The sequence below is a fragment of the Canis lupus genome, chromosome 1 (genome assembly GCF_048164855.1).
Source record: "Canis lupus baileyi chromosome 1, mCanLup2.hap1, whole genome shotgun sequence".
NCBI lineage: Eukaryota > Metazoa > Chordata > Mammalia > Carnivora > Canidae > Canis > Canis lupus.
In genome coordinates, this window is record NC_132838.1 from 62,109,963 (window position 1) to 62,136,170 (window position 26,208).

Genomic DNA, 26,208 nt, shown 5'->3' on the forward strand with positions numbered 1-26,208 from the left:
TATCTCATCAATCAACACACTTAGGCAGAAAAATTGTGGAAGTGTATGTCTCTGATGCATCGAAGAGCCAAGGCACCAAACCTATATTATTTCTAGATCTCTTGTTCTGTGATTAAAAACCTATTTGTTATAAAATGGCTAAGGAAACTAGTAAGTAGCCTGTAGTCAATAAAAACTGAAATTGTACTTCATTTAATGAAACAGTATTTTAATATTTCCTTTGTAACAGTATTTTTTCTGACTGTTCTTTGCCAGAATATTTTTATTAGCTGGCTGTGTTAAGAAAAAATGTAAAAAAAAAAAAAAATACAAAGGAAGTATTTGAAAGATGTCTTAGTTAGCTCAGGCTGCCATAACAGAATACCACAGTGTGTGGGTTAAAAAACATAAATTTATGTCTCACAGTTCTGGAGGCTGCAAAGTCCAAGATCAAGGTGCCAGCGAGGAAAATTTCAATCTGAGGCCTCTTCTGTTGGCTTGTAGGCTCACACGACCTCTGTGCTCCTCTGAGAGAGACAGCAAGCTCTCTGATGTCTCTTCTAATAAGGGCACTGACTCCATCATGAGGGCCCCACCCTCACAACCTCTTTTAACTTAAAGTACTTCTCAAAGGCCCCACAAACACCAGCACATTAGGGCTTCAACATATGAATTGGGAGGGGGGCACAAATATTCAGTCCATAACATGAGACAATTCTGCATGAGTCTCTTGCATTCTGCATGTTTTATGAGCAGAGACATAACTGCATTTTCCTGGACTGTCCTTTCAAATAGCTTTGGAAGACATAGATAGTGTTTCCTTCTGAAAAACAGGACAGTTTTATTTATTTTGCAGTTTAATAAGGTAATGTCTTTTTCTGAGGCAAGATTGGAAAGATTTGCTTGCAGTCTATCATAAAAGTTTGGGTCTTCCTAAACTCGGGCTTTCTCTCTCACAACACAACCCACTTTGTCATGTTGGCTTCCAGGAATTAGGGCTCAGGGAACCAGTGCAAAAAAAATGCTATTATCCTGGCTCCTGGTATTATTGTGGGTAATAAACTGTCTTTTGTCTTGCCCAGGTCTTATGTCTTTTGCCCAGACCCTTAAATCTGTGGCAGGTAAACTTTTAGCTTGTGAGTTAGAGTAAAATCTCAAATCCCACACAGCTATTAACAACAGCTGAACCAGAAAACCGTATTGTGACAAAGAAAAAAAAGTACGTTTGAATATATAAATAGCTCCTAAGCCAAAGTGAAGTTCAGTGTTGATCCTACATTACATACTTTAATGTTTCAATTATTATTTTATATCCAAGGCTCTCATGTACCATCACAGTCAGAAGCTATCTCAGAATAGCTTCCAGAGTCAAACCATTCAGCAAAGAAGTCTCATCATAGGAAGAACAAGTTCTCCTTGATGGAAATAGCTTACATGCCAATAAAAAATTTTACATTTTTAACCCAAACCAATCTAATCAAGCCTCATGTATTAAGTGATTAAACTCCTTATTCCTTTATTGAACAGAGTTTATTTACCTGTTCTGTATAGATTGCTTACAGCTGCAGTAGGAATTTCTCTTGGTACTGAGGACTATAGTAACACAAAAAGTGGTAAAAGTCCCTGAGCTCAGGAAACCCAAATTCTCATCTGGGAAAGAGTCAACAATTAACAGATAAATATAATTCCAAACAGGGAAAAACACGTTAAAGAGAAAAAAGTCACAAGGGGATAGAGACTAATAAGGACCGGAGGACACAAAATATAGAGGAAGGCCTCTTTGCAAAGATATAAGCCAAGGCTGTAATAGTAAGTCATGTGATTTGGGGAGAAGAGCTTTCCAAACACACAAAAACCTGTCAGTCAGGAACAGGAATGAATCTAGCCTGTTCTGGGAAAAGCAAAAAGGCCAGTATGACAAAACAAATGAATGAACCAAGTGAAAAGTGGTAGGAACCAAAATTGGAGCTGAAGGCAGGGGCCCATTCATGAGTGACCTCATAGGCCTTGGTGAGGACCCAGACTATATGGTAAGTGCAATAGAAAGCCACTCAGGTATGTTAGCAGAGGATGTTTGTCCAGTGAATAAGCCGCAGAAGGGTAAACATGCTGTTGCACTACACCAGATTACAAGAGGTGATGAGAGAAGCAGTTAAAAATGCCATCTTGGACATATTTTGAGCATGATTCTTACTGATAGACTGGATACGTGGTGTGAGAAAAAGGCCTTATTCAAGGATGATTTCCAGGTTTTTGTCTGAGCAATGGACTGAGTGGTGGTGCCTCTGACTAAGAGGGAAGAAGTAGGAGGAGTCAGTCTTGTGGAAGAAATCATGAGGGATTTTTTTTTTTTTTTTTGCCACAAGAAGTTGACTTTTCCATACTACATGGAAGTGTGGATGTTGAGTGGGCAGGTTCTGTAGTACAAAGCAAGGGCTAGGTAGGGTTTGGTTATACATTTCTGTGTAACAAAAACCCAAAGCTTTATGACTTAAAATAACAGCCACACGAGCTTTGTTTCAAAACTACAACTTGAGTAGTTCTTTTTTTTTAATTTTTTTTAATTCATTTATGATAGTCACAGAGAGAGAGAGAGAGAGAGGCAGAGGCATAGGCCGAGGGAGAAGCAGGCTCCATGTACCGGGAGCCCGATGTGGGACTCGATCCCGGGTCTCCAGGATCGCGCCCTGAGCCAAAGGCAGGCGCCAAACCGCTGTGCCACCCAGGGATCCCCTCAAAACTACAACTTGAGTAGTTCTTGATGGGGACTTGTTGCTGCTTTATTTGGCATCAATTGTAGGCTGAAATCATCTAAATTATCGAAAGCCTCACTTACTCAGCTGTCAGGTGGTTGACGATAATGGACATCAGCTATCTGCTGGGTCGGGGCTAACTAACCATGTGGCTGCTTGACTTCTTTGCAGCCTGGTGGCTGGGTTCCAAAGGTGCACATACTGAGAGAGGTCAAGAATCAGGGTAAAACTGTATCACCTTTCCTAACCTAGTCTCAGGAATCTCACAGCTTCATTTTTGCCTCTTCTGTTCATTAAAAGTGAGTCACTAAAGTTGACTCATATTCAAAGGAAGGGGAGTTATATTTCACCCCGTCAGGTGGTACAGAAAAATATTCATAGAAGTGTTTTAAAACCATCAGAGCTAAAGGAATACATTTGGGAATCCTTGGCACGTTGATGACATTTATACCTATTAGAGGGGATGGACTCACTGAGGAAGAGACGTCAGAAGGGAAAGGAGGTTAAAGAAAAAAAGCCAGGGAAGTTACCAACATTTAAAATCTCTTGGAGAAAGAGGAGCCAGAGAAGGAGACTCAGAAGGAGAAGCCACTGAGGGAAGAGAAAAAACAAGAGAACACTAGGTCCTGAAAGCCAAGGGATGAAAAGTGTTTCACAAAAGAAAGAAAATGGTGTCAAATACTGCTGATGGCTTACATATGTCTAGTAAGATGAAGACAGGAAACTAGATGTCGTAAGATGCAGGTTTTGGGGGACTTTGACAAGAGCAATTTCAGCTACACAGTGACAACACAAACCTGATTAGAATGATATAAAGAGAGAATTGGGAGATAAGAATGCAAAGAGGATTTTCCAGTCTTCTTTCATACAGTCTTCACTGTACAAGGACCTATAGGATCATAACATAGGAGATACGGGGGAGAGCTAAGGCGGTGCATAAGTGTATGGGAAATCATTTGAGCAGGGTGTTTATTTTTGGCTGTGATTGAAAATAATCTTTCAGTGCACACTTATTGCACTTTTTCCCTCAGTGAATTTTTGATGGCCGAATTATCTCATTTTAACACTAAGGTAGGACGGTACACAAATTCTTAATACTGACTTTTGAAATAGTTCTTATATCCTGACAGTGACAGTAGGAGACACTTCTTATGCCATGACAATGACATCAGGAGACTTTCAGTGAATAGTCTGCAGACAAAGTAGGGTCTTATTAACTACAGGTCATATTCTCAGTGAAAAGCAGAGTCAAGAACCTATTGCATGTAAGCACATTTTCAGTTGTTAGAGTTAAATTTCTTTTTCATTTTAAGCAGAGGAACAAGCCATTCAAAATCGGTCTTATGGACATTTTTAACCCTAATTTTTCAAACTATACAATAAAACTGTACTAACTTAGGTAAAGCATATTTTCTAGGTCAGAATATTAATAATAGCTAACACTTAGTACCTACTTTTTAGTGATCACCAATCTTACTGTGCTATTTCCTATCACTCTTTAAAATATGTAATGTTTAATCTCATTGTAATGTTATGAGATGGGTTCTTCCTACAAATAAGGAAACTGGGGCTCAGAGGGATCAAATGACTTGCTCAGAGTCAGACAATAAGGTAGTAGAGCCAGGCTAGTGAGAAATTTAACTCAGAGTCTGGGCTCCTAATTACTGGGCATACTGCACCCTCAAAAACATGCTCTTTTACCAGAAAGGACAAGTAAACTACAATTGCTTTTTGACAAGTTTTTTTTTCTTTAAGTGACCAAATAAAATTTTATTGAAGTATTTAAAAAGTGCGCCTCTCAGCTAAGAAAAGAATGTGAAATTCTCAGCCCCGTGGGTGACTTTTTTTTTTAAATTTAGAAAAAAAAAACATACTGCAGTGCTCCCATTAAAAATACACCAATACAAGGGGAATGCCAATTACCTCTGTACTTTCAGAGAGCAGAGAGTTCTTTCTTGAAAGCAGCTTTGTTTGAAAGACAAATACTAGGAAGGAAAAGTATTGGTAGAGTCTCATCAGGAGGCAAGCCCTGTTCTCTGGGCTGGCAGCCATCTCCCAGTTAGTTCTCAGAAATGTTTAGGATGCTGGCTTTCTCCAAACTGGAGTTAAAGGAAAGTCATTTGACTAGGGGATATCCATTAGGCCAATGGGGACAGAACCCTCTGGGATTAGGATGAGAGCCCTAAGACCTCAGAATGGCTCATTTCCTTTCTCATCAACCCATTAAATAATATTTAATTCAATTCAAAAAATACATATTAAGCAGCCACTATATACTGGCATAATTTATGATCCTGGGGGATGTAAGATGAAGGAGACCAAGTCCCCCAAGAAGCTGACAGTTTCCCTAAAATGGAAGAAAAAAAGTAAACAGGTAATTTAAAGTGTATGGTAGGTACAATTATTATTCTTGGGGAGCAGAGGGTAGTTTAAGAGCAGGTGATAATTCAATTAGGCTTTTAATGATAAATATTGGTGTTTTATAGTATCTAGGTGAAATAGGGATGCAATAGTCATTCTGCTGGAAGAACAACAAAAAATTTTTGAAAGAATAGAAGACATGTACATTACTGTTTTTACTAATAGTAATACATTTAGTAAATACATATTCACTATAATATAGTCCAACAATGTATAAATAAGAAAATAAAGAAATCTGAAATCCCAATATTCAGAGACAATCATTCTCACGTTTCTGCTGGAGGATCACTATGAGAGTAACACTTGGGGCTTCTCTTCCTCCGGACTCACTCTTCTCTGTAAAATGAGAATTGTTTTATCTGATACTGAGTAAACAGAGCCTTTGATAGATTTTACATTATTGATACTTTCAGTTCCATTCCTACTTCCAAATAGCAAGCACATGTTCTTGAGGTAGACTCAAAGACACATCACTCTCTGTTCCCACTGCTGGAGCCCAAATGGACATGAAAAGTAAAACTCCCATCTGGGTAGGAGTCAGGTGTGCAGAATTAGAATCTCCGTCGGGTGGTTGGTTCATCCTGAGGTGACACCCTGATGGAAACATTGGGAAACCCATCTGGCCCTGGGACCAATTCATGTTCTTCAATCCAGAGCTTGTAACATAAAAGCTTATAGACATTTTGATTTCCACCTGCTTTTGTGTTTGTCAATTGTTTCACATATATTTATCATCTATAAGACAGAAATAATCTTGCCTCAGAGAGTTCATATAAGAATTGCTTGTCAAGGGGATCCCTGGGTGGCTCAGCAGTTTTAGCACCTGCCTTTGGCCTAGGGCGTGATCCTGGAGTCCCGGGATCGAGTCCCACGTTGGGCTCCCTGCATGGAGCCTGCTTCTCCCTCTGCCTGTGTCTCTGCCTCTCTCTCTCTCTGTGTGTCTCTCATGAATAAATAAATAAAATCTTATAGAAAAAAAAAAGAATTGCTTGGCATGAAACAGTAATGCTGCATAAGTATGCTTGGCACATATTTGGTGAGGAGTACAAGTCAGTTCCTCTCCCTTTCATGTTCTTGCTCTAAAAAACATTTAGAATTTTAGAGGCAGAGATTTCCACAGAGATCTTGATCTCCTCTAGCCTCTCTGCTAATGTGTGATCCTGTTCCAGACTTCTGTGTTTGAAGGAGTTGAGTGAAAGGTAATTTACTGTTTTGTAATTAACCATAAGTTTAAGAGTAATTTAAATCCTTTCCACAGATGAGAAGTTTTAATCATTGGAAACTTCAACACACCAAACCATAATCTGCCTTATGTATAAAATTCCCCATCAGTGTTCAGGAGTTTGCCTTCGGGAGATTTAGAGCAAGTCTACCATTTCTACAACTTGGTTGGTAGTCATTTGGATATCGGGCCTTCCTCCCCCTAGTTTTTGCAGCCATTCCTTGGTCAGTACTGGACACATAGTAACTGCTCGGTATTGATAAACTAAGCTCCAGTTTTACATGGGCAACTGTCTACTTAACTTTTATCTCCATTTGAAAGGAGTAGCTCCAAATTAACATATTCAAAATGATACCCTTGATTTACTCCCCAGTCCTCCACTCCTAATGTTTTTCAACTTAAACCAAAACACCTCTATTCATTCTACAGTTTTTAGAACCTCTCTTTTATATACAATGTGCAATCCAAGAGCAACTCTGGGTATACCCGTAGTCATACTTCTAAAATATCTCTGTATCCATCCCCCGATCTCCATGCGTCTTCACCACCTGCACCACAGATCCAGACACCTTTATTTCTGCCTGGACAGTTATAATGACCTTCTCATTCCTTTCCTAACTCTACTCTTACCCCTCTTCAATGCAACAGCATTATCAACTTTCAGCATAATCAACAACTTTCATACAGCAGGGTAATCATTTTAAAATAAAAAAACAGATTATGTTGTTCTCCAGTTTGATATTCTACAAGAGCCTTTCATTGTATTTAGAATAAAATCCCAAAAAAGTCCATATCTTACAGATCTCTGCTTAGTTCTCTACCATCATCTTGTACAATTTCCTCCCTTTCTTTCTCTATTTCTCCATATTATCTTTTTTCCATTTTTGTTCTTGAAGCTGTCAAGATTTTTCCAATACAGGACCTCTAAACATAATTTCCTCCACCTAGCTGGCCTTCCTCTCTTCTTGTTGTGTGTTCTTTTTACTCCTTCTGACTCCACCGATGGGATTTTTCAGAGAGGCTTTGTTTAAACCAGCATAGGTAAAATAGTTCCCTCTCCCTATATGATTATTTTCTGCCTCATTACCCTTCTACATTTTTTATCTGGCCCTTATCACTATCAGGAATTATCTTGTTACCTGTTGGTTTACTTTTTATTGCCAGTTTTTTCCCATAGCATATTCGTGTTTATCACATTATCCCTAATATCTATAACATTACCTGGCATACAGTAGATGTGAAATCAGTATTGTTGAAAGAGTCAGTAACTGAGGTATGTTTAGAGTCTTGGATGTTTGAAATATGGGTTTCAGAGATAGAAAATCCATAGATGATGAAGAGGTCTAAATTGTTTTCATAAAAATGGAAAAGAATTAAAGGTTCCTGATGATTTGAAGAGGTTAAGGCACATAGGATCTAAGAAACTAGTTGGTCATCCATATGGACAATCGTCCAGACTGATGATTTTGGGTAGAGATTTTGGGTGGGATTTTGGGTGGGAGAAAAGTATCTAATTTGTGTGCTTCTATTCTTGGCTTTTTAAAGATTTTTAGATTCCCAGTAGATCTAACATATAGTGTTCTATTAGTTTTAGGTGATTCAACAATTCTACACATCACTTACTGCTCGTCATTGTTAAGTGTACTCTTAATCTCCTTCACCTATGGATACTACCCCTTTATCAGATATGTCATTTGCAAATATCTTCTCCCTTTCTGTAGTTTCCTTTGATACTCTCCTTTGCTGTGCAGAAGCTTATTATTTTGATGTAGCCCCAATAATGTATTTTTGCTTTTGCTTCTCTTGCCTCAGGAGAGGCAACTTAAAAAAAAAGTTGCTACAGCTGATGTCACAGAAAGTATTGCTTGTGCTCTCTTCTAGGGCTTTTATGGTCTCACATTTGGGTCTTTAATCCATTTTGAGTTTATTTTTGTCTATGGTATAAAAAGTGCTTCTTTTGCATGTTAGCTGTCCAGTTTTCCCAGCACCATTTGTTGAAGAGACTTTTTCCTCTTGCATTTTCTTGCCTGCTTTATTGAAGATTAATTGACTATATAATCATGGGTTTATTTCTGGGCTCTCTATTCAGTTCTGTTGATCTATGCGTCTATTTTTGTGCCAGTGCCACTGCTTTGATCACTACAGCTTTGTAGTACAATTTGGAATCTGGAATTGTGATACTTCTGGCTTTGTTTTTCTTTTTCAAGATCACTTTGGCTATTTGGGGTCTTTTATGGTTCCATACAGATTTTCAGATTATTTGTTCTAGTCCTGTGAAAAATGCTATTGGTATGTTAATAAGGGATTGTATTTATTCTGTAGCTTGCTTTGGGTAGTATAGACATTTTAACAATGTTTATTCCTCCAATCTGTAAGCATGGAATATTTTTCCATTTGTTTGTATCATCCCCAATTTCTTTCATCAAAGTTTTATAGTTTCAGAGTACAGGTCTTTCACTTTCTTGGTTAAGGTATTTTATTATTTTTGGTACAATTATAAATGGGACTGTTTCCTTAATTTCTCTTTCTGCTACTTCATTATTAGTGTACAGAAATACAAATTCCGTACATTGATTTTTGTATCCTGTGACCTTTGAATTGATTTACCAGTTTTAGTTGTTTTTTGGTGGAGTCTTTAGGTTTTACTTTACTTACTTTCTTTCCTGAATGGCTTTTATTTCTTATTCTTGTCCGACTGCTATCACTAGGACTTCCAGGACTATGTTGAATAAAAGTGGTAAGACTGGACATCCTTGTCTTATTCCTGATCTTAGGGGGAAAAGCTTTCAGTTTTTCACCACTATGATGTTAGCCGTGGGTTCTTTATATATGGTCTTTATTTTGTTGAGGTATGTATGTTCCCTTTAAACCTATTTTGTTGAGGGTTTTCATCATGGATGAATGTTGTACTTTATCAAATGCTTTTTCTGCATCTATTGAAATGATCTTAAAGCCTTTATCCTTCCTTTTATTTGATGTGACATGTAAAATTGATTAATTTTTGACTATTGAACCACCCTTGCATCCCAGGAAAAAAATCCCACTTGATTGTGGTAAATGATTTTTTAAATCTATTGTTGGATTTGCTTTGCTAATATTTTGTTGAGGATTTTTGGATCTATGTTCATCAGAGAAATTGGTCTGTAGTACCCTTTTTTTTTGTAGTGTCTTTATCTGGTTTTGGTATTAGGATAATGCCAATTCTGGCCTTATTGAATAAATCAGGAATTTTTCCTTTCTCTTCAGTTTTTTGGAGTAGTTTAAGAATAGGTATTAACTCTTCTTTAAGTGTTTGGTAGAATTCACCTGTGAAGCTGTCTTATCCTGAACATTAGTTTGTTAGGAGTTTTTTGATTACTGATTCAATTTCATTGCTAGTCTACTCTAATTTTCTATTTCTCCCTGATTCAGTTTTGGGAAGTTGTATGTTTCTAGTAACGTATCAATTTATTCTAAGTTATCCAATTTTTTGCATATAATTTTTCATAATGTTCTCTTGTAATCCTTTGTATTTCTGTGGTGTCAGTTGTTATTTCTCCTCTTCTAGCTCTGACTTCTATTTGAGTCTTCTGCCTTGGGTTTGTTGTTATTGTTTGTGGGTTTGTTTGTTTGTTTTTTTCTTCTTACTTTCCTTTTTTTCTTTTTTTTTGGATGACTGGCTAAAGGTTTATCAATTTTGTTGATCTTTTCAAAGAACTAATTCATGGTTTCATTAACCTGGTCCACTGTTTTTGTTTGTTCGTTTCTATTTCGTTTATGTCTAGTCTACTCATCATGATTTCCTTCCTTCTGCTGATTTGGGGTTTTGTTTGTTCTTTTCTTTTCTAGCTCTTTTACATGTAAGGTTAGGTTGTTTAAGATTTTTCTTACTTTTTTGAGATAGGTCTGTACTGCTATAAAATTCCCTCTGAGAGCAACTTTTTCTAACTCCCAAAGATTTGGACCATTGTATTTTCATTTTAATTTGTCTTCATGTATTTTTTAATTTCCTCTTTGATTTCTTGGTTAACCCATTCATTGTTTAACAGCATGTTATTTAACCTCTGTATATTTGAGTTCTTTCCAGACTTTTTGTTTTGATTGATCTCTAGCTTCATGGCACTGTGGCTAGAAAAGATGCATGGTATGACTTGTATGACTTCAGTCTTTTTGAGTTTGTTGAGACTCATTTTGTGGCCTAATATGAGATCTATTTTGGAGAACGTTTCATTTGCATTTGAAAAGAATGTGTATTCTGCTGTTTTAGGATGGAATGTTCTGAATATATCTGTTTTGATCCATCTGGTCCAAAGTGTCATTTGAACCATTGTTTCCTTGTTGATTTTCTGTTTAGATTATCTATCCATTGATATAAGTTGGGTGTTGAGTTCCTCTATTACTATTGTATTATTATCAGTTACTGTCTTTATGTTTATTATTAGTGGCTTTGTGTATCTGGGGGTTTCCATGTTAGGTACATAAATATTTAAAATTTTTATATCTTTTTGTTGAACTACCACCCTTATGATTACATGCAGTGTCTTTCTTTATCTCTTGCTACAGTCTTTATTTTAAACTCTATGTTTTTCACTGCCATTTGCATAATAAATGCTTTCCTATCCCTTCACTTTCAATCTGTGTGTCTTTAACTTTGAAATGAGTCTCTTGAGGGCAGTATATATATATATATATATATATATATATATATATATATATACTGTGAGACCTTCAACAAGGATAAGAAACAATCAATCAGAGATGAAGAATTCAACAATTGAAACTAAAAATATACTACATGAAATAAATAGGAGACTAGAATAAACAGAAGAATGGATCAGTGACCAGGAGGACACAGTAATGGGAAGCAATCAAGCTGAACAGGAGAGAGAAAAAAATAATAAAAAATGAAAATAGACTAAGGGATCTCAGCAACAACATCAAGCATAATATCATTTGCATTATAGGGATCCTAGAAGAAGAAGAGAGTAAAGGGGGCAGAAAATATATTTGAGGAAATAATATCTTGCTCACACTTACACTCCATTCTGGCCTATATAATTTCTGCTGAAAAATCAGCTAGCTAAACACTTTATGGGGTTTCCCTTATACATAACTGTTTTCTCTTGTTTTTAAGATTCTCTCTTTATCACTACTTCTTGTCATTTTAATTACTATGTGTCTTGGTGAGGGCCTCCTTTGATTGATTTTGTAGGGGGCTCTCTGTCTCTCCTGGATCTGGATTTCTGTTTCTTTCCCCAGATCCAGGTAGTTTTCAGGTATTATTTCCTCAAATATATTTTCTGCCCCCTTTACTCTCTTCTTCTTCTAGGATCCCTATAATGCAAATGATATTATGCTTGATGTTGTTGCTGAGATCCCTTAGTCTATTTTCATTTTTTATTATTTTTTTCTCTCTCCTGTTCAGCTTGATTGCTTCCCATTACTGTGTCCTCCTGGTCACTGATCCATTCTTCTGTTTATTCTAGTTTCCTATTTATTCCATGTAGTATATTTTTAGTTTCAATTGTTGAATTCTTCATCTCTGATTGATTGTTTCTTATCCTTGTTGAAGGTCTCACTAAGATCCTCCACTCTTTTCTCAAGTCCAGTCAGTATCTCTTTGGCCATTACTTTAAATTCTCTATCAGGCCTATACCTTATCTCCATTTTATTTGGCTCTCTTGCTATGAATTTGTCCTATTCTTTCATTTTGGAATATATTCCTGTCTCCTCATTTTGCCTATCTGTCTTCTTATGTGTTAGGAAAGTTAACTACACCTCCTGCTCTTGAAAGTAGTGACCTTATGAAGAAGAGGTTCTGTAGTGCCTTGCAGTGCAATGTCCCCTGTTCACCAGAACCTGGGCTTCTGGGGTGTCTCCTATGTGTGTTGCATGCACCCTACTCTTGTGATTGAACCACATTTGCCTGAAGTCCATTCATCTGTGATGGTTCACTTTGCCTTTTGTCAGCACAGTTTTGGTCCCTCTGCTGTTAGTGAGCCATCTAGGAATGCCCGGGATTTGAGTTGAGACAGAAGAGGCATTTGTTAGGGATGTGGTAACACTGAACTTCAGGGTGCTTTTCCTGTGTTGTCCTCAAAAAAAGCTTTCATTGGTGAATGAGGCCTGCAGTCAGACCAGAAGTCTGCCCCCAGCCCACTGCTGGGGCTACAGTCAGACTGGTGTGTGCGGTTATCTTCTCCTCTTCCCAGCCAGGAGTCGCTTTGGAGTGGTGTTGGTCCCTGTTGGAGCTGCTTGCACCTTGCCAGGCTTGTGGCACTGCTTTGGATGGGCTCCGGATAAGGTCATATTGGAGGAGGGTGTTGTCAGGAGAACATGTGGGTGGGGCATGCTGTTAGCATGTTAAATGTAGAGTGTTGCTGTTGTGCTAGTTCTCACAGGTGTCCATGTGTCTAGGCTGTGGGGCAGAGGCGGGAAGTGGCACTCATCAACTCTTGTTCTTGGAGAAGTCTCACAAGGATCCCTGCCCTTCCAGCTCACACTCTAAGATTAGTAAACAGTTCTCCCTCCGAATTATCCCAAACATTTGCCAGACTGCTGCTTCTGTGCTGTATCTCCACAGGGTTGTTTGTTGCGCTATCTCTTTAAGGGTGGGGACTCAGTTTCTTTTCATCCTCCTGGCTTTCCTGGAGCTGAAACTGCTGATTTTTTAAAGTTCTAGTTGTTAAGCCCTGCTGATTGTAAGAATTGTGAAATTATGCCCCTCTGATTTTCAAAGCCAAATGTTATGGGGATTTGTCTTCCCTGTATGCATTCCCCATGCCTGAGGTGCCTGGTGTGAGGGTCTGTTGGTTTTCCCTCTCCGTGTCTGCAGCATTCCTCCCTCTCACAGCCAGTTCCACAGTCCACTTAATCTCTGCCCTTTCTACCCTCTTCAATGTGACCTTTCCTCTCTGTTTTGCTGTGGAGTCTGTTCTGCCAGACTTGGGGTTGTTTTCTGGGTTAATTACAGTGATATAGGTGTTATTTAGTTGTATACATGGGCCAAGGTGAGCTTAGGGTCATCCTACTCGCCATCTTCCCTGGATCTTGTCTTTCCTTTTTAAGTTTCTGGAACACTTTCTCTGGAATGAGATTCCTATTGGTATAACAGGCTACTCATACTCATACAGTTTTATTTCCCTAAATTCTGTTGTAGTTTCCAGTTAGTAATTTTGTAGTTTTGCATTCCGATAAAATTAGTGATGTGCTGATATTATCAACTGACTCCTTAGAAGGAAAGATTCCTAAATCAAAGCATTTGTCATTTTCAAGTTATAAATATTCCCATCATGGTAGATTTCAAGCTACCAGTGTGACATTAGCCCCAGCACAAAACTCCTTAAAATTTAATAACTGGCTCCTGTGAGCTTGTATGAGCTGATTCCAACACACTACTAAGAATAAACCTTATAAGAAGCTCCCTTTCACTCCTATCCAATCTCCCTTTTACTCTCCAGCTTCCTTTCAAAAATGTTGCCATCTTGACTGGGAGTTATTCATTCTAGTTAATAAGTTGAAGATGATAATAGAGTTTTCTCAAGCATCTTTATGCTCCTTTGGCAGCAGATAAAGTTTCCGTAAAGCTATTGAAACTTTAGTTTAAATCTTAAAAACTTTAAGACCTCACAAAGCCTGATTGCCCCTGGATAGCTCATTTAATTGGTTACTACATCAAGCAGAAAGATGAACATACAACATTCTGCAGCTGACACCACAATTGCCTTGGTTTTTATGCTTCTTGAGTTTCTGAATGAATTGAACATGCATGCTCCCCTCCTGATGACTGAAAACGTTCCAGTGGATGCTGTTGCTTTGTGGGCTTTTTTTCTCCTCTGTCTCTAACCTTGGCTAGTATGTAGGGGTATTAAAACTCTAGACTACTTAGAGTCAGCCAATATTAAGCCCGACCTTTATCAGCAAATCCAGATTACATACAGGTATAATCTTGATATCAATATGCCAAAATAATTTACTCAGGCTATCCCTCAGTTTTGTGTTATCAGATTATCTGTAGAGTTTTCTATTCACAGGCAACTGAAGGTAAAGAAAGATTAATAGTTCCTGGAGAGTGAGAGGGCCAATCTTCTTCTGATGCTGCTCTTCAGGACTAGAATCACCTTTTATCTTTGATGCTGATGGAAAAAGCAAAGACAGCAGATTTATAAAGTAGAACAATACCTGTCAAAGATACGTTAATGTCTTTTAAAGCATGAGGACTTAAAGATTGAAAACTCATAGATATCTTAGTCAGATAATTGTATCCTGTAATATTTTCAGCCAATACTATATAAGTACATAGAAATATGGACACTGACAAATGTGAACAGTGAAGCATGGGTGGGCCAGTTTAGAAAAACGGGACGTATCCACCTATGTAAGCATGCAATTGCATTTCCAACATAATCAGCTGCCTGAATTCCATGCCTAAACTTAGCCAATACATTTTCATCTGTTAGTAATTAGGAGTTATTTTAAAATGTTGCCCAATTCCTTCTCCAGCATTACCTATAAATCAAATTACAGAAAAATAAATTTGATTTTTAAGTCATTTTGGGAACATTTTGTGTGTGTGTGTGTGTGTGTGTGTGTGTGTGTGTATTTTGTTGGTATGCAGTATTTATAGACTTGGAAAAGGAAACATGAGAAATACAACCAAAAAAAAAAGAAGGAGAAGAAGAAGAAGAAAACCCTACAAAAATAAAAAGTAAAAACAGAACCATGAATTACAAAAAATATTACATAAAGCAAGAAAGGACAGATTCCATTGATTTAAATCTAAATATAAGGAGGGATAGAATTACAAATTAAATTTTCAAAAAAGAAAAGGTGTGATTTTACAGTTTACCAAAAAATCTTTAACCTTACTTAAGGTTACATGATTTCATTTAGTTAGTGCCCCAGTACTTTGAAATGTGATTTTTAAATAAATATTCAAATTTCATACAGCTGTTCAGGAAAGAATCAGTTCAGTAAGATGAAATAAATCTATAGTGTCTTGGTGGGTTTCTCCATCATCCTTCAAACTTGCCCAGTATGTTCACATGTCTTTGCTTGCCATGCTTACCTCAGTCTGGAAAGTCCTCTTGCATATTTTAATAATTCTTGAGATTTAATCTTCCTTTCTGAAGCTCCATTTGGAATCTGTCCCTCTTTTTTCAAACTGCTATTTACTCTACCCCATGATAGCACGTATTTTGCTCTCATATATTCAGGTCACCTATTCTCATCCTTCTTCCTCTCTAGATCACTTTGAATATCGAAGCTCTATATTATACCTTTCTGTAATGCATGGTGCCTAAAGTACAGCTGGAAGTATCATAGAAAATATGAAAGTAAAGATGTTTAATGGACCCTAGATTTTAGACTGTTCCTTTATGTAACAATGAAAAAAAAGTGGTAGTTTTAAGCTTAAAAGACTACAAACTGAGTCATGTAGCTAAGTTTGAATCCCAGCTCTGCCACTTACATGCTTTCTGACTTTTGGCAAATGCTTAAGCTCTCAGGTGATCATTTTCTTATCCCTCAAATGGAGAAATAATGGTTAGTACCCCATAGATTTATTGGATATGCAAAATGAGACATAAGGGAAACAAATGAGATAAAAATAGCTTGGTATCAAGCTGGCCATGAGCTCTTGGTATATATTAGTATTTATTACTAGTCATAAAAGCATATTGATGCACTACTTACATGACTGCATAGCACAAGACTATGTTTCCATTATATTAAATGAGAACAATGACTTACACATAAGAACATATAACTTGATTCTAATTTGTGACAATGATTTCCTTGCTTTTAAAAAAGTATTTTCTAAGTTATCTACATTTATTAGTTTATAATGGGAAAATAGATATTGTTTCTTAAATGAGGATGCATATAAGTAAAATTTTGAAAGAGGAACTGTTAAAAGTCCATGAACTTAGATCAAAGTATAAGTTTGACTTAAAATTATGCTAGGAGAGTATGAAAGTCAAACTCTTAACTTCAGCCACTATGTCAATGAGGAATGCGAATGGAAATTGCTGTAGGAAATTCTTGGAGTTTTTGATTAATTGATGTTGCACTCTGGGTTCTCTGCAAATATCTGATTTCCTTCCTTCCTTCCTTCCTTCCTTCCTTCCTTCCTTCCTTCCTTCCTTTCTTTCTTTAGAGAGAGTGCACGCTTGTACAAATGGTAGAGAGAAGGAGCAGAGGGAGAGGGAGAGAATCTTATGCAGGCTTAGTGCCCAGCATAGAGCTCCATGTGGGATTTGATCTCATGACCCTGAGATCATGACCTGGGCTGAAATCAAGAGTTAGATGCCTAATGAACTGAGCCACCAAAGAGCCCCATCTGATTATCTTTTGATGCTGAGATGGAGTCTGGATTTCAAACTGTTTATTAGGGATTAACATCTGTGAAAGAAAGAGGGAGGAAGAAAACAAGGCAGAGGAAGAAGTTGAACTGTGATGTAAACCCACTGAGACCTTGGTCACCCTGTGCGGTCTCTGGGGTGGGTACTGTTGGTCTGAGTGTCCCAAGTCAGTCCTGACCTTCTTAACCATTGAATGTGGGTTACGGTGTTTTGCATATATTGTCCAATAATATAAGGTAGTATTATTTTTAACATATTTGTTTTATCCTTAAATTTTCCAAATGAAGCATCTGAAGCACAAAAAGTGATGGAGTTCAGGGCAACCCTCCCCAAAATATGCCACTTTGGGATATTTATTATTTTTAGTTAAATTTACTTAAGAAATAGTCAATATGAGAAGGATACTCTGACCATCCTCTATCCCCCTGAAAGAAGGAAATAAATTCTTCATGTGAAGGATCCCTTCCCTGGAAGGTAGAAGGGTAGAAGGCATCCTTATTGCCATATAGGGAGTTCAGGGTTGAGGAAGCTAAATAAATAAACTTTGTTACTTCATTAATCTGCTTTGACCAGTCTAAACATATTTGTCTTGTCAATTCTTCACAAATTCATTATTTCTTTGTGTAAAAGGTATAAAACCTTCCTGCTTTGATCATTTCTTTGAGTCTCACATTTTTATGAACTCCCCAACATACAAAATTAAATTCTTTTTTCTCCTGGTGATCTGTCTTATGTCAATTTAATTATTAGAACCAGCTAAAGAAACTAGAAAGGATGAAAGGAAAAGTTTTCCTCTCCAAGAGAAGTTAAACATCTCACAGAAGATCACATAGTTAGTGGATTTAATCCCAGACAGCTTGGCTCTAGAGTCTAACAAGTTCACTATATTACTGCTTCAGAGAAAGAAAACTTGTAACTGCCTTGTATGAATTAGGTCACCAGGGCTGGATGAATTTCATTCCAAGATGATGAAATAAATCACAGATTACATTCTATAAGCACTCTGGTTATGATTCAAATTGTGAAAATTCACGGAGATAGGTTTAAGGAATGGGCAGATATTGTAACAATTTCCAAAGAAGGGGGGGGGGAGCAAGTTCTATGAGGTATAAATGAATGAGACATAAATACAAGCCATAAATTAGAAACATTAAAAATGAAAACAACATTGATCCAAAATGGGATCACCAAGAATGAATCTTACCAAATAGACCTACTTGTGTCAATATTTATACATTGATAAATAATTGCAATAGGATTATGTTGTAAAAGGCACTATTTTCTGTTGTAAAAGATACTATAAATCAGAGCTTAGACCTAACTTTAGAATTAGGCAGAACACGTAGTTGTTTCCACAACATTGTTTGAAGAGGATATTTAAGAAAATCAGATCAAGTCTATTAAAATTCTGTTATGGGAACAGATATTACCATTCTTATTGACATTATTGCTTTAGGACCTTTTAAATGATTCATTCAATTAACAACAAATACTTTGGTAGTATCTGTACTATGTAGTATGTGGAACCTAGAAGCCAAGTGTAAAACTCTATGGTTTTTAATCCTGTGGAATTTGCATCTCTTACATTAGCATTGTTACCTGGAAATTCTAAAGCATCAAGAAGACTGGTTTTTGTGATTATCACATTATCTTCCACCATCACTTAGCAGATATAGGATATATTCTAGATATATTCTAAGCCAGTGAAAACAGAACAGGACTAAACTCACTTAGTGAGTGGTACCTAGTCCTCTAATAAAATAGGAAGAGCACAGGGAAGAAAAGAGTCGCTGTGAAGAATTCATGATCTTTACAAAGTACCAATAATATCCTTCATTTTTGCACTGGGAACTTCTCAGTGTGTGAAGTGAAAATGAATGAATTTTACTAGATGATGAAATGAGGTATTGAAAGACTGTAAGCCCAATGTAAATACCCAGATATCTCTCTATATATAGTAACATTTCAAACTTTTTAAAGGGATGGAAGGAGCAAACCTCTCACCACCATATGGATTGTGAGGAGATGAATCCAGCAACCTCAAAGCCAAAGCCACTGCTGGTTCATGACTTTGCATGAACCAAGACCCTAGAGAGAATGAAGCACTAAATATTGATATGCACTCTTCTGTATGTAAAATTTTCTCCAAAAACAGAGAGGTGGTTTATTTTCTATTCTTTCCATGATTATAGAACATTATAATGGTTAAGAAACACAGACCCAAAAAAGTCAACAGAAGAAAATTTACATGAGTAATCAAGATAGTTTAGAATTAAATGATCTCAAACATTTAACATTAACTTTAACTAACTGGTATCTCAAGGAGACAGTAATCTGGAATTGAGGTGGGTAGAGTATTTGGTTGATAAGACCCATAAAAAACTAACACTAGATTTATTTGTGCTTTATTTTAAAAGAAATTGAAATTGTTGATAGTAGTAAGAGATAGAGTAGGATAAAAATGAAACCCTGAGTTAAAGAATACATTTTCCTTATAAAATAAGATGTTTTTCCTAATTATTGTTTCTTTTCCACATGCTCCCCATGAGTATGCAGATAATAGATTCTATTTGAAGAAATTAGGAGACAAAAGTGGCAAAGGTCAAGTTATTGTCAGCCAACCTTCCTCCACTAAGGACATTATATAGAAGCAAGGAATATTGCTTTATAGAATGTGTCTTCTACTAAAGAATAATATTAGCAGCATGTTCAATTATCTTCTATCCTCTTTGTATATTTTTCCCTTCCTTCTCCTTCTTTATGTGCCAATTTTTTCTCTTCCCACTTGTTATTTTTACATAAGGAAAATAATCATTGCTTCATGAAACCCCATGACCTTGCAAGATGAGAAGAGCAGTGGCCCAGAAGGAATGACAGTAGTTGCATATAAACCACAGGGTTGACATCTAAGCATTTAATTAAATCAGACATTTTCCACAGAGTCCATAGAATGTCTAGATCGAATCCCAGGTGGGGGATTCTTGGGCAATCATCATAGCAGGAAAACCAAGAGTTAGGGGTTTTGGGGTTTTTTTAAACAAAGGTATTGGGCAAACAATGTAATAAAAAATATGGTATCAAATGGCAATCAGCTTTAAATAATTTAATTCTAACCACAAATAAAAAAGCAATCCTTTCAGCATCCCAAATAGCAAAAGTTGCTGTTCTCTTCTAAAGGAATACAATACCATACTTGTGGTAGAGACTTGGGCAATTGACATCAGCCTGAGGGCACCAGCTGTCTACAGACACAGTCTGGAAGAGTGGGGGTCAGAGGAACATGAACAGAGGGAGGGTCCTCTTTATCTTAGATTCTGAATCTTCTCTCTTTTCTGTGCTCCTAGAAATACTCTTAGATAGCAGTCAAGCTGAGATGTCTATAATTAACCAATTGAAAATAATGAGCTAATTTGACTATCAGACCTTTGTTATTGATATCACTCCTCTTATTAGGCATTTGTCTAAACAACTTTGCCTAGAAAAATAAATCTTTAATAGTTGGATTTTAGGCATCACGAATAGAATGGTGATAAGACACTTGGGTTTTTAATTCAAATCCCTTCACATCTTGTACACCTGATTATATATATGTAAAAATGAGTATATGTATATATATATCTCCACCCTGTACACCTAAGAACTTCGTTTGAATTACCACCTGATTTATCCAGTTACTAAATCGATGGTTAAGCCAAGTATAATCTCTTTATTTTTAATTGGAGTTTTTCTAAATCTTTCTATTTTTTTATTTTGTTTCTCTCCCTACCTAAGATGAGTAAGTTTGTGGGTTTAAATACTCTCTTAAATCTTTTAAAGGAGGCTTATATGGGAAAATTTATCAGGTATTAGGAGATAGTATAGTATTAATAAAAAAGAAAAAAGTATGATCTTGGTAGGAACAGAAAAATAAATCGACCATAACAAAGCTCAGGAGAAGACATATAAGACATAATTTATCATATAATTGAAACAAAATATTAAAATGGCACATTTTTCTGCTAGATGACATTGGAAAAATTGGCTCATTTGAAAAGACCTAAAGTTGTGCCCCCTACTTATACCACATACAAAAGGAGACCAGATGGATTATAGGTGTAAATGTGAAAGGCTCTAAGTTAATAGAAAAAAAAATAGGAGGATTTTTTTGTGACCTAGGAATGAGAAAGATTTCTTCACAAGAAGAAAGTCTTCACAAAGTCTCTAAAAGCTCAAAACCAAAAGTGAAAAATTGACAGATTGCTCTAAATTTTCTGTACAAAACCAACAATAAACATAGTAGATAGAATAGGCAAAGCAATATGGGATAGCTATCTAGAATACCAATGATTTTCTACAAATAAACAGAGAAAGAAAAATCTGATGGTATAAAGGTGACAAGACAGTGAACAAACCACCCTGAGAAAGAAAGCCTAAATGGCTAACAGATCTGTGAAGAGATGATCAAACTTACTAATAATAGGAGAAAAGGGAAATTGAAGACATCAGATTTTCAGTGTAGACATCAGAATATCAAAATTATAAAGGTTCGCAAAACAACGTATTGGTGAGGATATACAGAGACAAGAACTTTTTGTATGCTGTTGATGGAAATGTCAATTTGTATAACCAGTCTGGAAAGCAACATGAAAGCACACAAGGAAGTGAGGTATGCATATGCCTTTGAGCAATGCCACCCCAGAGTATACCTTCCAGATCATTTCTCGTTCAGTTGCACAAGGAACCATGCAGATGAAGGTTCATCACAGCACTTTTTGTGTTAGTGAGAAATTAGAGTTCATCGTTAGCTCAGGAATAGACACATGAATATGAATGTGTTGTATGGAATTCTCTGCAGGGTAAGAAGTAGACCAAGTGTCTGAACAACTACATGGGAAATCACAATGTTGAGTGAGAAAAAGACACAATGAGATTTTAGTTCAATTTATGCAAAACCTTATAAGCACATAAAACAATACTATATGTTTAAGTATGTAAATCAAGCATGGGAGGGTTACAAAATGAAGAACGAGTGGTGAGTGGAAGTAGGGACTGGGAAAAAAGAAAATGGAAAGGGATTGATTTGCTATGAAATGAAAAGAATGACCACTGAAGTTCATCAAAAGAGGATTAAATATTATTAATAAATGAAAAGTTTTATTGTAAACTGTTATGAAAACTTCTTATGACATTTAACATAAAATTCCTAATAGTTCCCCTGTGCCTGCATGACCCCTGCATGCCCTGGGGCCTGTCCATACTCTCTCATTACATTTCAGCCATACGGATCTTACCTCAAGCCTGGGACACACCACATGCTTTCATTCTTCAGTTTCCTTGTCATAGAAGGTCACTTCTCATTTTGGCCTTGCTTAATTGACATTTCTTAGAAATGTGGTCTCTGTTCACACTTTCAAAAAGGTCTCCCACAGGACGCCTGGATGGTACAGCGGTTGAGCGTCTGCCTTTGGCTCAGGTTGTGATTCTGGGATCCCGGGATCGAGTCTCACATCTGGCTCCCTGCATGGAGCCTGCTTCTCACTCTGCTTGTGTCTCTGCCTCTCTCTCTCTCTGTGTCTCTTGTGAATAAATAAATAAAATCTTTTTTTTTAAAGTCTCCCTTTCTCATTCTCTATCATAGCTACTACTTTAATTCTTTGTTTAGACTTAAAACAATTTGCAGTTATTTTATTTGCCTGTTCTTACATGCCAGCAGGTGAACTCCATCAGGAAAGGTGCTCTGTCTTCCTGTTCATTGCTACATCTGCAGCATCAAGCACATAGTGAGTGTCACATTTGTAGGATGAGTGAATGAATGAATGAACAAATTTTAGGCACGAAAGCTAACCAGTTTTCAGAACCTGAGGATATTTTTCTTTTAAAAATCAAAAATAGGGCAGCCTGGGTGGCTCAGCGGTTTAGCGCCTGCCTTTGGCCCAGGGCCTGATCCTGGAGCCCGGGATCAAGTCCCACATCAGGCTCCCTGTAGGGAGCCTGCTTCTCCCTCTGCCTGTGTCTCTTCCTCTCTCTCTCTCTGTCTCTCATGAATGAATAAATAAAAAATCTTAAAAAATAAAAATTAAAAAATTAAAAAATAAAAATCAAAAATAGAAGATCTTTTAAAGAAGATAGATATAAGGGAATTTTTGCAAAATTATCTTCCTGCCTTACTAAACTAAAAAAGAAATTCCTCTATAAGGCATAGGAAGCAATTTATATAAATAGAGTAGCATATTCAATTTAATTATTAATTTAATTATTAAAATATATTGTTCAATATTTGTATTGTATTAAACATATCAAGATTGCAGCTCTACATAATTACAGCTTTTCAAGTGTTGTAGGTACATTTTCAGGTATTCTTGGTATGTCCCATACAAACCACTCCTTTTTAAAAAATATACATATGCACATATATGTACTATACATATAAAATATATATAATCTTTAAGAAGAAAGTCAAAATGAATACAAATATGATATGACCCTAAATGAGTCACTTGTTAAGAGAAACCAAAATTTAAAAGTAAATTATGTTTTGATTTTAAGATTTAAAAATGCCCATTAACATCAGCTAAGACTCCTACTACAAACCTTGTCTATTATATGAGAGTTATTTTCCTCAGAGAAACTGAGTCACAAAAGGATTGTTTAAGGTCACACATGAGTCAATGACTTTGCTCGGAATGAAAACCCAGAGTGCTGACTCACTGCATTTTAGGTGGTGAGCCCTTAGCCACAGTCCTCAACTGCCATACTTAGTCAGTCTGAGGTCAGTAACTGCTTTAAAGAAATCATAACTGTCTTCAATCATGGTATAGGGAATTCTATAGATATTGACATGTCCTGTGGTATTTCTATTTTTTTAAAAGGAAAAACTATAAATAAAACAATTTAAAAATACCAACACGGTAGGAAAAGAAAGAATCTTTAAAATTTTTTACCTGTAGAGGACTGTATAAAACCCCCCAAACATCACATTTTTACCAAGAACAAAATTCTCAGTCCTTCACTACTAACAACCCAAGGGACATTAGCATTTTCCCACTCTGCTAAAATTGCTTTCAATTATAAATGAGTTGGTTAATTGCTAAAATGGTTGGTCCTTTTGTATACCAAGGTCAATTGTATTCATTCAATCAGTTATTCACTCTATATATATTTATTTAGTGTGTTAGAAACCATGTTAGGTGCGAGACATAATCCTTGCTCTCATAGAATTTATCTTCTTATTTTAATGAATATATGAAACATGCTTGTCCATGGGATGAGCATAAAAGAGCAGAACCTATTTTATTTTTTTCTGTTACACTAATTACTGAAAAATGATAATTTAAAAAAAACTTTTTCTATAACGCATACAATACCTGCAGATATTTGTTAGTACTGAATTTGAAGAGAAGCAAAACTATTTGAAGATATCTGAACTCCCTGCTATCCACGCTGAAAATGAGCTGTGATTATGGGCAATAAAATATGTGGTTTGTTACTGGTCAGAAATGGTGAGTCATGATACATTCATAATAATGTGGATATTATACATCTTTTGAAAATCAGACTGTGTGTTCAGCTGTAACAGAATTGAACTGGGCTGAAATATTCAGTTGATTATTTTCTTTATGGCTCTAGTATACTGTTACACTCCACAGTATATATTCACAATCCAATTTATTCATGATCATGTACAAGTGGCTTTGAGTACAATTCAAAAGCATACAGAGCTTCCAGGTGGAAACCTGATAATTAAGAGAATTGTAATCCCTTTAAGGTTAAGAAAATGTGTGTTTATTTTCATGATAATTTAAAATTTAAGATTTGAAAGTAATTTAGAAAGGGTACCATATTTTACTCACAATATGCTTATGATATTTTTAAAAATTCCAAAATGGAGTAAGTTATATTAAGGTGGAGAATGTCCCATTTAGGGTTCCACAGCAAAGTTTCTGTGACTAATGGATACTGTATAAAGATACTCTGTGTGAAAACCCACATACGTAGACAGAGCAGGGGCCAGAAGCTCTGATTCACAGTTCCCAGCTTTTAATCCTATCTTACTTCCATTCCCTTGATTCCTGCCATGAGGGAATAACACATGAATCAAAACTGGATAATGAAGTCCTCAAACTACAGAAAACAATTCTATGAAGGCAATGGGGGTACAGCAGAGAGAGCTTTGCAGTTCGAAAAATAGTGTCAAAACTCCCAAGCACACAAAGTTTTCCTCTTCAGATTTCAGTTTGCTCATCATTAAGGTGGGAATAATAATGCTGAAGTCTTGGAGTAGTTCATGATGATAATTGCCCTTGATATTAGTGATGGTAATGATAATGCTGATTATTGATGGAGATGAGGGTGCTTTCCAGATGACAGACTCAGTGTTAGGTGCTCTGCTTTCCCTGTGCATCTAGTGTAGTGGTGAAAAAGTGAGCCTTGATAGATTTGGAGGGAACAGGGTGTGACAGGTGGTTTTGCCAGTATTACGTGCCTTTGGTAACACTTTATGTCTCTGAACTCAGGGTTTTTTAAGTCTGAAAAACGGGGCTTATAGTCTTACCATATTCTTAGTTATTGTGAGAATCAAGTAAGAAGTATGTAACATGCCCTCCTCAGTGGCTGGAGTATGTTGAGTCACTTCCTTTATGCTTGATATGACACTTGAACACAGGTAACCATTCTCCCTCTAGAAAGAGAAATCATCAAACCTAACATTGACTTGGTTTTCTTTATGTGAAGAGAATCATTCATCCTTCCAAAATTGAAGAACAGGGGTGTTATGGGCTGGATTGTGCCCTTCTCAAAATTTATAGGTGAAACCTTAATCCCTACTACTTCAGAGTGTGACTATTTAAGGGGACTCATCCAAACTATGTGGCATCTTCATACTTCATAAGAAGAGAAATTTTGGACACACAAAGAGGGACACCCAGGCTGTGCATGTCCATAGAGCAAAAACTATGTGAGGACACAGACAGAGGGCCATCTACAAGCCAAGGGGACAGGCTTGGCTTTAAAACCAAGCCTCCTGACCCTTTGATATTGGACTTTTAGCTTCCAGAACTGTAAGAAAATAAATTTCTGTTGTTTGTCACCCAATCTGTGTTATTTGTTGTGGCAGCCCAAGCAAACTAATAATGCAAGGTTTCCCTCCTTGCAAGATGCTTATTTTGCATCCCTTTAAAAAGGAAGCTAGGTGCCAGCTTTCCAGGCACTCCCTGTGGCTGGCTCAGCTGTGCCCCAATGTAGTGTCTGGGGCATAGCGTTCCAAGCATTCACTGTCTAAACTTCCCATAAGAACTCTGAGGCCTGCTTTTCTTTTGCCCAGAAGATTGTATTGTTGAAGTGAACACTTCTGTGATCCATTTTTTTTGCATACGCCAGTGGTTTAGAAAATACACAATGAGGGAAACCAAGCATAGAATGGGTTACCAAGGAAAAATGGATAAATATTATTATTGATGAACAAATGGTTGGGAATGCAAGGAATGTAAGAGGTACACATCCTTCTGACAGCACGGGG